The sequence below is a fragment of the Alexandromys fortis genome, unplaced genomic scaffold (assembly GCF_014885135.2).
Source record: "Alexandromys fortis isolate MF-2015 unplaced genomic scaffold, M_Fortis_MF-2015_v1.1 scaffold_3, whole genome shotgun sequence".
NCBI classification, from domain to species: domain Eukaryota; kingdom Metazoa; phylum Chordata; class Mammalia; order Rodentia; family Cricetidae; genus Alexandromys; species Alexandromys fortis.
The window spans coordinates 19126650-19142917 of NW_026067909.1; positions in this window are offsets into that span (position 1 = coordinate 19126650).

Consider the following 16268-nt stretch of genomic DNA (forward strand, 5'->3'; position numbering starts at 1 on the left):
TGGGATCAAGCCTAAAAACTTCCCCAGTAGGGATGTGTTTAGGGCTGTACAGCTCAGTCTGTGGCTGAACATCAGGCATGGAATCTCTGGTTGAAGAAGTCTTAGGACCCTTCGTGTGTGTGCGTGTGTGTGTGTGTGTGTGTGTGTGTGTGTGTGTGTGTGACAACCTCAGATGTCATTCCTCAAGTACTAGCTACCTTGGTTTTTGGCAATGTCTCTCCGTGTCCTGGAACTCACCGAGTAGGCTAGTCTGGCCGGCAGATGAGCCCAGAGATATGCCTGCTTCTGCTTCATAAGCACTAAGAAAATGCTTTGTGCCACCATGCCTGTCTGCTTTTTTTTTTTTTTTTCAAACATGTAGCTTCTAGAGGTGAAATTCAGGCCCTCGTGCTTGTAAGGTAAGTGTTTTGTTGACTGAGCCATATTCCCAGCTCCTGGACACCTTATAATGGGAGAAGCTCCTTGGATATTAAAAATCAAAGCATGCTAACACAGTTTACAATAATTGCGGCATAGATTTAGATGTTTACATTTAGCAAATTAATGCTCTTAGCACACACGCAAATTGCCAAGCAATATAATTATGCTATTCACAAGAAAATTACAGGATTTTAAAAGTTATTACTTACTTGTATACCCTGGGCAGTGGGGTCTAGCAAGAGGCCATGGGTATGATGTTTTCTGATGATTTATTCTGGCCAGGGTCCTCATCCCAGGGCAACGACCTCCTTTAGAAATGGTGCCCAACTTCTAACCCCAAAGCCTTATGTGCTAGACATACTTAGGATGCTTTCTTAAAACCTTGGTGCCTGGGGTCACCCCAGAGTCCTAACTTAGTAGGGAGATGGTCCTTAACATGGCCCTCAGTGTCAATATTTTTTATTTTCTCCAAAACTCACAGGATGATTTTGATGTTCTATCAGTCAGAGTGGAGGACCATTGATCAGCGGATGGGTAGGTCTAAGTCGATCTGGGCTAATGAAGTCTAAGACGAGACTTGTTTATGGTCTGGGTGAGAGCATCCTCATTGTTGAAAGCTTACCCTGGAAAGCAGCATCTCTCATGTGCTGAACAAGAATAAGAAAGCATTCTGCCTGGTGCCACCGAGGAAGCCATGGGATGCAGAGGAAAGCAGAGAAACAGGGGAGCCTTGATCACACCACCACTGAAGTCTACCAACCTTCCATATGTGAGCCGACAAACTCACCTCTTACGGCACCTGTCAAACTAATAAGGCACTTCCTATACCTGCTGTCATCAGGGTCAAGTGAGAGATTCCATGTGCAGTGCTCAACATGGCACTTCGTGTTGATAGATGCGAGCTACGAGGACAGGGCGGGGAGAGCAGGTGAATAAGGCTTCACTGTGCTGAGGAAGCCCCAGGGGCTCTGCATTGTAGAGCTTGGGCCTGTGGCCAATGTATAGCAGGCACTTGTTAAATATCTGCCCAGTGGGATGGGCGCTTTATGCCTTCATTTCCCTTTGCCTAATACTCTGATCTCTGCCAGATGCCAAGGAGGGGAATAATCTGATTATCTGATTAAAGTAATATGGCCCACTCACTAGCCGCTCCAAGCTTAAAGCTACCAGGGCAGATCTGGATGGGTTAAGAGGCTTACCATCTAAGGAGTAAAATAACCAGGCAGGGAGGGCGATTCACTAAGCAAGTGCCTCCCAAACGCTTACTATGTGTCTGGGAACCTAAGTTCAATCCCCAGAACCCACGTAAATTTGGAAGGAGAGAACTGACTTCACAAAGTTGTCCTCTGAGCTTCACATATGTATCTCTCTCTCTCTCTCTCTCTCTCTCTCTCTCTCTCTCTCTCTCTCTCTCTCTCTCTCTCTCTCTCTCTCTCTCTCTCTCTGTCATACAGACACACACGTGATTTATCTTAGTGTATGTGTATTGTCTGTGTGAGTATATACCACACGTGTGTGCTGGTTCCCAAAGAAGCCAGAGAGGGTATCTGATCCCCTGAAGCTGGAGTTACAGGCAGTAGCCAGCTGACATTAGTGCTGGGAACTGAACTTGGGTTCTTTGCAGCACACAGTGCTCCTAACCACTGAGCCATCTCCTCAGCCCCACAAATACAATTTTTCAAAGGCCATGTCTTTTATGGCTCCATAGACACAAGTCTGTAGACACAGGAAGTAGATTTAAGTTGCACGGCTAGGCGGTGGTGGGAAGTGGGGAGTACCTGCTAACAGACATGGGGCTAGGAGGAGGTGGGAAGTGGGGAGCTCCTGCTAATGGATGCAGGGCTTCTTGGGGTGGGGAGGGGAAGAGAACATTTGTCCATTGCTAGTAACATTTGCAAAACCTTAGTAACATTTGCAAAACCTTGGAGTTTTGCTGAGCTGCCTCCAGTTGTACACATTAAAGGTGTGTATTTCAGTTATGAGGTAGTTGGAAAGACCTTGCTGGGGGCCACACAAGCTTTGGAAAGGCAGTTTTTGAGACAGGCTCTTGTTTAGCCAAGGCTGGTCTTGAACTATGGCTCCTCCTGCCTCTGCCTCCCAAGTACTGGGATTGCAGACATACACCACTTTTTCCACTGATCAGACCAGTGCCGTCTGCTTGTTTTGAGGCACGTGTGTTCATTTTGAGTTCCGATCCTCATTAGAATAACCTAGGAAGCCTTTTGAAAGCCCAGACACAGAGAACCCAGATAATATGTCCAAAGTCCAGCCTGGCCTGGGAACCAGCACCCTCAGGGGCCTCTGAAGCAGTGACCAAAGAACAAAGCAGACTATCTAGCTTGGCCAAGGAGGACTCTGAGACCCAGAGTTACTAATAACTATGCTTTGTGAGTCCCTGTTAGGCAGACGTATTGATTCATGAACAAGAGCTTGAGCTCTGGAGCCCAGGGGTCCTGGATTCAAATCTCCACTCTACACTCTATAGGTGTTCCAGACAGCCACACCTGGAGCATGGGCTGCTCGCTAAGCACAGGTCTTGGTCTCTGCTCTGTGGGGAATGGAAAGAGACGCCATACACAAAGGGTTTCTCCCAGTAGCTTGCACACCACAAGCACCTGCCTGTGTGACCATGAGTCTAGGGATTTTCATCATGTCGACGGAGGAGGAAGGGAAGGCGACCTCAATTTATTGGCCAAGTTAGGTCTTTGAAAATTATATGAATGTTCAGATTCCTGCACATTCCATAGGTGCCCTGTAGAACATTATTCCCACAGGCCTGGAAGTGTGTCTTGCCCAAGCCCCTTTTCAATATGAATGTTCATAGGGGCAAGAAGTAGAAAAAGAGTGGCCCGGATTCTGATGCATCTGGCAATAGATTCCTAGTACTGATAATCCTCTCCCATCTGCATATACAGTGCCACCCATACGTCCAGGACTTGTTCAAGACGCTTGCAGAGCCTCCAAGGGAAGGTGGAAGGTTTCAGTCGTAGCAGTGCAGTCTCTGAAAAGACCACTAGGGGTCTCCACGCTCCACCAAATGACTCCTTCCAGGGTCCTATCAAGGGCTTGACTCCCAGCTGTCTTGGAGCACGGCGCTAGATGGTGACAGGTGTGGACCAGGGACTCCAGACCCCGGCCCCCCAGGGTGCCATCAGTCCTCCCTCCTATTCACAGGTTACAGGTCCAGCCTCTGAAGATGTCAAAGTTCAGTGTAACGTTAAGATGTGTCAGGGAGGGGATGGAGGAGTCTCTAGTAGTTGAATATGAACTGGGCACTGGGGACTGTTGGTTTTCTTTCATTGTCAGAACATAATCCCGCAATTTACATGCTGAGTTCTCTCTTTTACACACTAGGGAGCAGCTGCTTGGGGAAGCACTGGGACAGGTTTGGTGGGGTTGGGATTCTGATACCATTCTGTCCTGTTTTAAAGCCTATGCTCTTTCTGGGTCATCCTGCCACTCAGCATCACAGAAGACACTTTGGAACCAGCTCCTGAAAAGACCAACTGTCCCCCACCTCCCACACTCAGTCACTCACAGACACTGTCACACTTAGGTACACACACACACATGCACACGCACACACACACACACACACACATAGCCCAACAGCCCAGTAGAACTCAATCCTAGCCTCTCACACCAGGCTTTCATGGAGGGGGTGAGCTATGAAGGATTAGTGTAGATGAGTTATTCTAATCTAACCATTTTCATGGCTTTTATTTTCTCCTTCTTGAACGTACTTTGCGTCAGGAGACTATCTGCCTGGTTCCTATGAGAGCAGTGCTTTTTCTTGAATAGAGGCTTGTTTATGGGTTTTGCCTGCTATTACAAAAGCAATTCCTGCCTTTGGAGAAAACACAGAGACACCAAGAGAACAGAACCACCCCCATACCCACCCCCAGGGACAGCCCAGGCTAACACGTGTACGCTGCCCTTCCCTCCCTTTCCTCCTCTGCACACCCTCTGCTACCACAGGAGTCCCTGTCCTGTCTAAGGGAGTTCTGGGACATCGTAGTGCCCTATGACAGGGTCCTATGTCCCGTTGGGCTTGCCCTCTTGGGGTGGACATAGGATGATTTCACAAGCTCTGTTGTGGAACACTGTCCCCTGAGCATACTCGTCAAAGCAGCCATGACTGCTCACAAGAGACTTTCGGGATTGGCTCTGTTGAGACTGGGGAGCCGGCTCAGTGGGTAAAGCACTTTCTGCATGAGCACAAGTTCCTGAGTTTGGGTCCCCAGCAGTCATATAAAAAGCCAGGTGTGGCAGCACACATCTGGAACCACAGCCCTCAGAGGCAGAGAGACAGGAAGATCCCCAGAGCTTACTGGCAAGCCTAGGCAGTCAGTGAGCTCCAGTGGGAGACCCAGTCTCAGAAAATAAGGTGTAAAGGGTCTGGTGAGATACTCAGTGAGGACAGGCGTTTGCCACACAAGTCTAACGATTTGAGTTCGAGTCCCAGCTACTACAGTGGAAGGAGTGAGCCAACACCTGAGAGATGTCCTCTGCCCTCCGCATGTCACAGTGTGCACGTGCCTGCACTGACATACACGCCACACATGCACACACACTAATAATACGTAAAATTAAAAATAAGGCGGGGATATTGACCTCCAGCCTCCACGTGCATGCACACATGTGCACACACAGCCAAAAGAAAATAAAAGAAAAGATTGGGCCCCCAGACATTCCTCACAGAAGAGGTGGGGAGAGTCATTAGACCCCACCCACTTGAAATCGCAGCTAAGCCATCCTGAGCCTCCCACCTGCTGCAGGTAATTCTGCCTGAATTGCATGTGGTCTAGTGGGCTCAGGAAGTGCTGCAGAGGTTATGGAAGGGGCATGGCTTACTTTGTGCTGATGAGACTTTTCAGTGATGTGACTGTTCAGGGGGTGTCACCCACATTCATACAAGTAACCCTAATAAGTTCACCCTTGGGTCGTTACTTTGATCAGTCATTGGCGACCTATCTGGGGTGAGTAGCTGTTTGCTCATCTCTGTCTGGGGGAAGCTCATGCAGCAGGGTCATGTGCCTTAACCTCAAGGAGTCTGCTCGGTCATGCTGAGTGATGGATTTGGGGTAGACTGTTGAGAGGGAAGGGAAGGCCAGAGGCTCTTACTACACACGAAATTTTACTGGAATAATCTGGAGACCAGGAGACAGAGCTGGGGAATCCTTAACTTAGCCCAGAGGAAGCCAGTAAATGAACCTGGGTATCAGCTGGGCAGCAGTGGTGCACGCCTTTAATCCCAGCACTTGGGAGGCAGAGGCAGGTGGATCTCTGTGAGTTCGAGGCCATCCTGATCAACAGAGTGAATTCCAGGACACCCATGGCTACACAGAGAAACCCAGTCTTGAAAAACTGAAAAAGAAAAAAAGAACCTGGGTATCTTGTCTTTTCACCAAAGCCAGCTGTGGACTCTGCAGATATGTATGCCCAGACAGACCCTGCTCTCAGCCATGACTCTGCAGCCGTGGTCTTGCAGTTTTTATTATTATTATTATTAGTTTACACTTAAAAAATTGTGCGTGTGTGTGTGTGTGTGTGTGTGTGTGTGTGTGTGAGAGAGAGAGAGAGAGAGAGAGAGAGAGAGAGAGAGAGAGAGAGAGAGCACCTGCCACAGTGCGTATGTAGAGAATAACTTGTAGGGGTCAGTGCTCTCTTTCCACCATATGTATCCTGGGGATCCAATTGGTGGCAAGCTCTTTACCTACTATGCCAGCCTCACTGGCCCCGCAGTTTTGGAGCTTTTAATCAGTTACCTGTGAGAGCCCACATTTCCTTTTGCATTGAACTCTGCAAATTATGTAGCTGGTCTGTTCCTAATAATGATACCAATTACTGACAGAGCTTGCTGTACGCTTGGCACCATGTATTTTTTCCTCCCGTATGTAATTCACCTGCCCCTCACAGCAGCCAGGTGTAAATTGCTTCTCTTCAACTCAGCCAACCCACATGAGAAGGCGTGCCAGGCACCAGGTCCTTCCTGTATGCTGGTGCCCCAAAGGCTCTCAGCAGGGGAAGGGGTGCCATTACCACCTCCATGAGAGTCGGGAACTCAAGTTCAGGAGAAGTTTGCAGCTAGGGAGGGTTCTGGTGCTGTATTTCAATCATCGCCTGTCACTCCTGTGCACGGGCCCTGCCTGGCCAGCCAGGGGGCTGTTCCACGTGCTCTGCACCCCTACCTGCCCTGCCTCAGCCTCCATCCTGGCTGGGATGGGCCCCCCACAGTGCCTGGGAGGGAGGGCAAATACCTCCACCCACGCTGTCAGTTTCCGTTCCTGTCACCTCCTGGTGTGACAGCTGCTGCACCAGGCCACCTCCCAGGCTCAGGTGTCCAATCTGCACCAGCACCAGCTCGCCCCAGCACAGAGCCTCGGGACTAAGGTGTCACTTTCCATCTCTGTTCGCGGTGCCTGAGCTCATGCGACTACAGCTGCACCGCCGCCGCCGGGGACCGGGTTCATCAGTGCTGGCTACTGCTGAGGTGACACTCCCCGGGGGACTCAGGGTGGCTGAGCTACAGTCCACAGGGATCCTCGCACGCTCAGGCCGGGTCGTGCAGCTTCTTGTCTGAAAATAGGGTGAAGAGACTGGGCTCAGCAATTAAGAATTCAGAATCTGGGCAGGCATAAAGCCCGAGTTCAAGTCCTAGGTCCAGCACCTAATAGTCATACAGTGCTGTCCTCTGGGAAAGACAAAAGAGCAGAAACACAGGGGCCTGGATGAGGTCCTCAGCCCTGACAGAGAACCTCAAGTTCGAATGGCAACTTGGGCACTCACCACAAGTGCGGCATTGTACTAGTAGTCTTTGGCCATTCTAAGACCCATCCAGTGCCAACCTCCTAGGACTTGATGGGGACCGAGCAATCTGACGACTGTGAACCCCTTCCCTGGCGCTCCGGAAGCCACTACGATAATCATGACTGACTAGGACGGCTCCCACCGCCTCAGCAGGTTAGGTGCCATGCTGGGAGGGTTATGGACAGGGCAGATGGCTCAAGAGAAGGCCGAGTTCAAGGCCATGTTCCCACAGTTCTGGGAATTAGGAGTTGAGGCTTAGGGTGGCTGGACACCAGGCTTGTGACTGAGGACCGGGAGCTAAGGTGCCAGGAGGCTTTTGGCAGGCATACGGAAACAGTTTATTCTAAGGCAGTTGCAGGCATGGAGTAGGTCAAGCTCCTCATCAACCTAGGTCCTCCACCAGCTTCTCTACCCTCCTGGTGTGGGGGTAATGGGTGGGGCTCTGGTACCAGGCCTCTGTCCCCAACTCTTGGCAAGTCCCCTCTTCTCCACTGACCCAGCTCCCACCCCCCACTTACCATGCTCACGAGTCCCCAAGGGGCTGCCTAATACACTCATTGAGATGCTGCAATGGAGGTGGGGCCTGGGAGGACGTTTCTAACCAGCTCCAAGGGATGCGGGGCCACACTCTGAGTAGTCAGCATCCAAAGCATCACAGAAATGTAGGTCTTGAAAATTAATCCTAATTTGTAATTTTGGGTTCCTAGCCTGATCTGACTAGAGTAGACTTTGATGGCCTCTCTGAGAGAAAAATGCCCACAGAGGTCATGGAGAATCCTCACTCAAGGCTCAGGATTTTGTTTTACTCATAAGGGCAAGAAATAGGGTGAGGGTACCGTCAGCTTGGGTGACAAGTCACTGGTTCCCAAACGTGAGCCCGTACACCAAACTCTTCAGAACTACGTGACAATTAAAATGTATAGACTTGGAGTCACAAAAGACAGATAGCGTAGGATTCCCTTAGAGGAGGCAGAAAGCAGTTTCTCATAGACAGAGAAGCATAAGGGTGGGGGCCAAAGGTAGGACAGGGGGTGAGGAGATGGGAGGCTCTGTGCAGCAGGTGCAGAGGTTCAGCCTTGTGCCACAGGAAAGCTCCAGAGACCTGCTGCACGACTGAATGTTTTATGGCGAACTGAACACAAAAACAAGGCTGAACAAATGTCAAGATCACCGATTGTAACTGCAGCTCAATCCTGGAACCCATGTGGAGGAAGGAAAGAACCAGCCCCTAAAAGCTGTTCTCTAGCCTTTATACCCACCACGGCACGCGTGTGCCCCGTACGTTCATACGCCCACCCACTCCATGCACGAATAAATAGATGTCTGCAAAGCAGCTGGTGGGTGTGACAGCGCACACCTTAATCCCGGTACTGGCGAGGCAGAGGCAATGGGTCTCTGTGAGTTTGCAGCCAGCCGAGGCAACAACACAGTGAGACCCTGTCTCAAAAACAAACAAACAAAAAGCAGTTGAAATTGAGGCTGGGGATATGACTCAGGGGTAGAATGCGTGCCTGTCATGCACAAGGGCCTAGGTTCAATCCCCGGCATTGCATAAATCAATATATTGCATAAATCAAGTATAGTGGTGCATGTCTGGACCCAGCACTCAGGAGGTGGAGAAGCAAGAAGTTCAAGGTCATCCTTGGATGCGCGGTGAATACAAAGGCAGCCTGAGCAAATAAGATCTTAAAAAAAAAATCAGTGTGAACCCAAGACATAGGGGTTCAGGTTTGTAGTTCCAGCCCTTGGGAAGATCTCTTACTCAAGGCCAGCCTGGGCTACAGAGCAAGGCCTTGACTCTAAAGAGAGGAGTGGGGCTAAGATGATAAATTTCACATTATGACTTTTTTTGTGCTCTAAAGAAATTCTTTAAAATCCTGCCCCTGGCACATGAGAGCCTATTACACACATCTAAGGAATCTGATTTTTATTCGCCTGGTTGGTCGTGGGAGGTGGGGAGTCAGACACATGACTTTAGTGCAGGGCCAGGCTCAGAGACTTCTGATCAAGCAAAGGCTGTACCGGGAGAAGCAAAGGCTGTCCTTCCCTCCTGCTCCCCTTGCAGCCTCCCTGCCTAGCAATCACAGAAGCCCTAAGCCCTCCCCCTGCCTCTGCCAGTCACCCTGGTGAACTTCTGAAGCACAGATCCCATGCAGGCGCGCAGCTCTGCGGCTCCATGAAAACTGTACCAGCCTCCTGCTGTCTTTTGTGAAATAGAAGAAGCAACTTCAACAAAGCCTGTTCAGGGAGGGATGGCAACATGCTGGGTCAGGGAACCTTTGGTATGGGCAGAGGTCTCACCAGGGTCCCAGCCCAGAAGACAGAACAGAACTGGGCTGAGAGATGTGCACAAAGGACAGAGGTGTTTGGAGCTGAGCCTTGGCAAAGGAGGTTGGCCAGAGGGGGAGGCAGAGGAGGTAGGACCCAGGGTAAGGAACAGTGGGGCAAGGACACAGAGGTGCACCTCACCGGTGACAAGCAGGAGAGTTGCACTGGTAAGGGCAGAAGGAGTGGGAGGGAGAGCTTAAAGACGATGAAAAGCCAGTTTGGCTCAGGGCTGCCTCTGTTTGTCCAGTCCCAGGGTGGCAGCAGGCCTGGGATCTTGTTGCTGGCTACCTGGCCCACACCTAGCCTAGTCTCAGCCCTCTTCACTGAGGCTCTGTTTCTCTCCTGCTAGCCTATGGATCATGCCTCCTCTCCACTCTCCAGCCAGACTGCCTGTCTATAAGCTTATAGGCAATCCTAATAGGTGTTTGGTGAAAGCTGACGGGCTATAGTGTGCATCTGTCTAAGAGAGCATCCCCTGCATATCCTCAAACCCCACCTCCACCAGGGCCACTGGATCTCCCTAGGACATCAGAGGTGAGTTCAGGGGTCACTGTAAGAAAGACCCATCCTAAGGAGGAGAACTACAGTCACAGTGTCATCTCCAGCCACCCTCAAAGGAACACATAGCCTAATACCACGAGCTCCCGGGCAACCTCCGCAGCAGGTCCAGTCAGAAGCCCCTGGGCTGCATCACCCACCATCAGCTTCAACAGCACAGAAGAATCCAAAACTGTTTCCATACCCAGCATGCATTTCAGAAAGTTCCCTTCCACCCAGAGGTATCAAACCTCTTTGACAACCACCGGCACCTACAGGGAGGCCTCTTCTCCCTGCCCACATCCAACCACACAGCTTCTCACCGAAGTCCAGTCAGCCTAACAGCCACAGCTCCTGAAGATCTCGAGTTCTCCCAGAGGCCAGTGTCTTGTGACCCCAGCCACAGGGCCATCACGGTGTAGCTCGTATGCAATACTTCTGTTTTTCAGGATTAGGGAAGGCAGCGATATCCCTGTGAACACTGACAAAGAACTCATATCGAATCGTTGTTGGCAGGAAGGTTAATTGGATACAGTTGTAAGCTTGTTCCTGGGACAGGTATGTTAATAAGAAGCTAAAACTTCTGAGAATGCCCAGAGCTGGAGGGTAAGATTAATATACCAGAGTCCAAGGTCACATTGAAACAGTACCCAGCAAGCACTCCGTGACAGCTCAGAAGCCCTGTCTCGTTACCTCCTCACTACCAGCTCCCTGTGGTCCCTAATAAGTCCCTGCCCCTGGGAACCTGGGAAATACCACTGGGTAGGGCTGGTCTCCCGAGTCTCCCGATGGAAGCCTTGGGGTGATGCTGTGTGTGTGGGGGGGTATATTCTCTGTTTGGGAGATTGCAGAAACTGAGGTTTGCTGAATGAGATGAGATTTGTCCAAGCTGGAAGTGAGCGATAGGCTCAGCATGAACCCAATTTTAGGCTCAGAGTCATCCTAATTTGGACCACAGGATGGCTAGGAAGATGTTTTCTTGGTGTCCACTAGGAGGCGCCCCATATCGATTCCCTTTGCTGGTACCAATGCCTTTAGGACCCTCAGTCAAAAGTGGCTTTCCGTGGTCTCTAAGCTAGGTGGGCTGGGCACTGCCAGCCCTTGGGACTAGGTCCAGAGGCACAACAGTCTTTTCCTTCTACTTCCGAGGGTCAGGGGAAGAGGATATAAAATCCACAGGAACCTGGGGGGGGCCTATGATCCCTGCCCTGGGGTCTCTTGGGAATCCCAATGTGTTAGATTAGAGTCATCTATAAATGACAGAAGCTCAGAAAAGACTGGTAACTCATTCGAGGTCACAGAGAAGGACTTTGGGGTTTTGACCTGCAGGGCCAGGAGGTGCTGGTCCCCAGGCCTACCAGCCAGGGTAACGACAGAAAGATGAAGTCCTGTACAGGGTGCTCCTGCAGTCTCTCAGAGATGACAGAGGGACCCATATGACAAAGCAAGGGCCAAGCAGCTAGCAGGGTGAGCAAGGAAAGGGTCTCCCTGGCGTGAGTGCCTCTCTCCAGGGGGATTGGCATGGTGAGGGGGACACAGGACTGCCTTGGAAAATCCCAGCTTTCCCAGGCAGGTGACAGAACTCGCTCTCCTAGCCGGGCCCAGCAACGTGGAGGCCAGAGCCACCTGACTCTAACTATAAATAGAGAGATGACGGAAGGCGCCGGAAGCCCAGGGGAGGCCAGAGAAAGGGAGTCATTCTCCCTAGAGACTGAGGAAGACACACGACACATGCGAAGCATTCTCCTGCAGTGGGCCTTCAAGGGCAGCCTGGAGTCCTGCAGAGTGGTGAGAGGGGAGTCTTGGCCCAGAGAGTGGGGCAGAGGTGTGCAGAGCCGTGGTAGACGACAAGTCCCAAAGGCCAAGGGCTTCAGAAGCCAGAGGGAGGCTTAGTGTTGCACGCAGTCTTGCTCTTACAGCAGTCTGGCGTCGTGCTGGAGAACTGGACTAACGTCCAAGAACAAGAAAGGCGTAAGAACAAAGAGTGAGTGATTCAAGGCCGCTGGGGGCACAGTGCCAAGAAACACGCAGCCAGCCTTCCTGTGGAACAGAAGCAGATTATGGGATTCCAGAGGTTGCCAGCTGTCTCCAAGCATGTTTCCCACGGAACTCCTGATGCCTAGCTGGGCACAAAGTCTCCTGAAACGAAGACTGCATATCCCAGATTTCCTCTTAAGATATCTATGGTTCTTCTGTGGGGTAAAGAGCTCCTTTTGTCTCTTCCTTGCTGGTTGTAATATGTATGTACTTATTGGAGCTGGAGCAGCCATTTGTGACTGTGAGGTAGAAGCCATACGTAAGATGACTAACCAAGAAACAAGTGATGATGTCGGTTCCACTCGTGGGCCTACCATGCCAGCCCCGATGCAGAAACCTCCAAATTTTATTTACTTGGGAGAAAAAAAAAAGTCACACGGTATTTTCCCTCCTGTTGCTTTGGGGTTTCTCTATCTCCTTTAGATGAACATATCCTGAGTACACATAGGTCATTCATGACACTCTCAGGAGATCTAATATATGGAGATTCTGTTCCTAGGCCACTTCGCACCTAATCAGCACCACGGGCATGCTATGTGATCCCACACGAGGTATTAGCAGGTGTTGATCCTTTCCAGAATCTTCCCTCGGGAAGTATCAGTGGAACACCTGACCATGTGGCATAGTTGGTATGGAGAGAACTCTGTGCTGGGGCAATCCTTTTTCCAGACAGCCTTGTCTTCCTACTGCAAAAGTTAGCACCCTGGGATCATCAGGGTTCCTGGAACTGTATTCCAGGCTAGCTGGCCATGAGCTGCCAGCCGATGCTCCTGTCTCTGCCATCTATCTCTGCTAGGATTACAACTTTGAGCCACCACATCCAAGGTCTTACATAGATCCCAAGGACGAAACTCAGGGTCATCAGTCTTGGACAGCAAGTGCATTCGCTCCCTGAGTTATCCCCCCACACCCTTGCTGGTTCCTTTGGTCCCTCCCTGAGTGGGTGGGTGGAATGGTCACTCTATGACAATACTAACCATGGAAGCCAGCATGTAATGAAGACCCCTGGGCACCCCTTGCAGTACCCAGATTTCCATGAGGGGACTGTGAACATGTCTCTTCCCCTTGGCTAGGATGGAAACCTAGATTCTGTCATTAAAGGAACAACTTTTCACTGTGTCTCCAGTAGTTCAAGGCCAGCACATCTCTCTATGCATCGGGCTCACTGGATGGTGAGCAAGAGGAGGAGCATGAGGCAGTTGAGAAAGCATTTCCCTGCAGTTTGGGCCGCCCCTCTGACTCTTATGTATACTTTTGTTGAGGTCACAGGACCTTCAAGGAGGGATGGGGAGCTGGTAAGGACATTCTCAGGGGGCTACAGAGACTGTGCTCACACTTCCCTTCCCAACATCCACCGTCCAACAGGCAGCACATCCCAGGCCTGGGGGAACAGGTCACAGAGGTGAGGCAGAGGGAACATGGTTAGAAGTGAAGGGGTGCAGGGGGGACAAACAAATGGATTCCGTCTGCCTGGATGGGCGCCCCGCTTTCCCACCAGTCCTGAGAGCTCCAGGGCTTTGACCTGGCCATGTCTCCTGTTCACAAGCACATCTCCTGAGGCATTGTGAGCAAGAGGTGACTCAACATGTGTCAAGTTTTAGGACAGTGTGTGGTGCCTGAAACCTGCCCACAACCCATGAGCTGCCTGGATGTCATCAGCATCATGAACACGCCACCGCGGAGGAGTGACTTCACGTCACTAATAAAACTCACAGGCCTCTTCAAGAAAGACACGACCAGGAGGGGATGTGGCTTCTCACTTCCTGCCTTGTAAAGAGCCCTCTCCTGATGGATCACCTCCCACTCCCGAGAGGGACTTGGTGACGCTAGCTCAAGGGGGATGTCTGCATCCTGCTCAGGGTCAGAGGCAGCCAGGGGTTTGGAGCACAGACTCTGTCCAGGCTGAATCTGAGATCTGCTTAAATATGTGCCCTGATTCCTTTGGTTATGAGACAGACGGATGCAAGTGCCCGCCTACAGGTTTAAATTCGACTTCATGTGGTTGGTGACAGCCTGGAGTTGGTGGCAAGGGATACCTCTGGGACCAGAGCAGTGATGGGCAGGAGCTTCCCAGCCTTGCCAATGGATGTCCCTGAAGGCTGGCACCCAGCAGTTCCTACATGGGGATGATTGTGTCCCAGCTCCTGCCACACTTGAGTATGGATTTTCTAGGCATTGAGAGAAGCTATTGTTCATCACAGCTCAGGATAGGAGAGCTGGTCCTACTGGCCTATCTCTCTCCATCTGCCTCCTGCTCTGAGAGGCTGGCTTTACTACCCAATCCTGCATATGAGGACCTGAGACGCAGGTTGGGCCCGTCTGATCACAGAATCCTTACCAGACCCCCACCGTGGCTAGATAAAACCAATGTGCAAACCTGGGGTGCACAGCTAGCCAGGCACACATTCACTCCAACTCTCTTCCCAGCTCCCTCCAACTGTCCCCCCTCTTTTTTTCTTTTTACAAAGATCTGGTGACTTTGAACCCCAGTGACTCACAGAAGCCAAAAGTAAGGTGTCTCTTCCTAGAATTTGTGCAGCTGGGGAGTATGTGTGACTGACAAAGGCTTCTGCAGCTGGGAAGCCTGCAGTCCGGATGTGGAGGCAGCTGGAGGGCTTCCTGGAGAGGGTAGCACTGAGCAGGCCTGCAAGAAGGGCAGCGCCCCTTAGGCACTACAGGAAGATCCTGCACCTGCCAACAGAGGCTGGATTTGCTGCCACCTGGCTGGTGACCAAGGGTCTGGCAATTCTCCGGCCTCTGCCTGAATGTCCTTGTGTAAAGCAGAGGTGTCAAGAGTCACTGCAGGAATGGGGGTGTGCCTCAGTTCGTGGAGTGCTCGTACAGTCTTGGGTTCGATCCCCAGCACCATCTAAAATGGGCGTAGAGGTACACGCCTGTAAACCTAGCACCCAGGAGGTAGAGGCAGGAGGATCAGAAGTTCAAGTTGCATAGTGAGTGAGACCAGCTTGGGCTGCCTGGCAAAAGACACGGGGGGGGAGGGGGATGACTAAAGAAGGAGTGGGGCTTCGTAGATGAACATGGAGGAAGAAAGAGTCTAGACAGCTAGGAGCCACTGGAGGGCTAACCTGGCACAGAACTTGGGTGGGCATCATGACTGACCCCGTCTGTGTTTGCTTGGTGCTCCATGCTTCGTCTGTGTATCTTATTGAAACCTCACGGCCACTTTACTTGGATGGTGCACTGTCCAGAGGGCTTGGCTGGCTTGCCAGAGGCTACGCAGCTGTCAAGCGGCAGCACCGAAGCTGAGAGCCTGACTCGGATTCAGGATCTGGGTCCCTGACACCTGCGTCCCTGACCACCCCGGCTCCCTGTCAGGGTTGTAGTGCCAGTCTGTTCCCTGGTGATTTGTGGTCCCAGCTGCCCCCTGCCATTTACACTGGGGGAGTGTTCCTCCTGGGGCTCAGTGCCCCCACTGTATCCTGACCCATGCCCAGGCTGGTCAGAGGTCCTGGCCCCCTCTGGGAGGGGGTCTGGCTCTCCCTTCCCTAAGGACAGGGGACTGGGGAGGGAGGAGTTTCATTCCCTGGGCCCAGGCGCTATTGGCTAAATTTAGGTGCTGGGATGCAGAAGGAAGATAGTAATTAGGGGTGCTGTGTCACTTTCCCGGTGCCTCTTCACACCCCTTGAGCAGTCACACGCCACTCGCCACTCAGGGAAAGAGGGAGGAGGCTGGGGTGGCCCGGAAGAGACGGAAGAAACAGATGGACAGCTGGGTTTGGCGGCAGGGGTGTCCAGACTGAGGGGCTGCCTGGGCTATATATACTGTCCTGGGGGCCCTGCAGAGAGGTTACAGAAGGACAACTTTCCACAAAACACCCTAAGGGCTTCCTGCAATTAGTACTGTTCACACCCCCTAACCTAGCGCTGTAACCCCAAGAGCTCTGCGCCAGGGAAAGGGGCCAGCTGTTGTTGGTGGGAAAACTGGGTTGCATAGGTGTGCACAGGTGAGGCCTGGGGAGACAGGTGTGGACCACACAAACTGGTCAGACCTTAGCATGGCCTCTTTGAGTCTGGCCCAACACAGTTATATATCACTCTGTAAGAGGGATGCTGGAGGAAGCATGGCAGAAGAGAGGAGATAGCAGCTGCCTTTGTGTGTGTGGGGTGTTGTAATT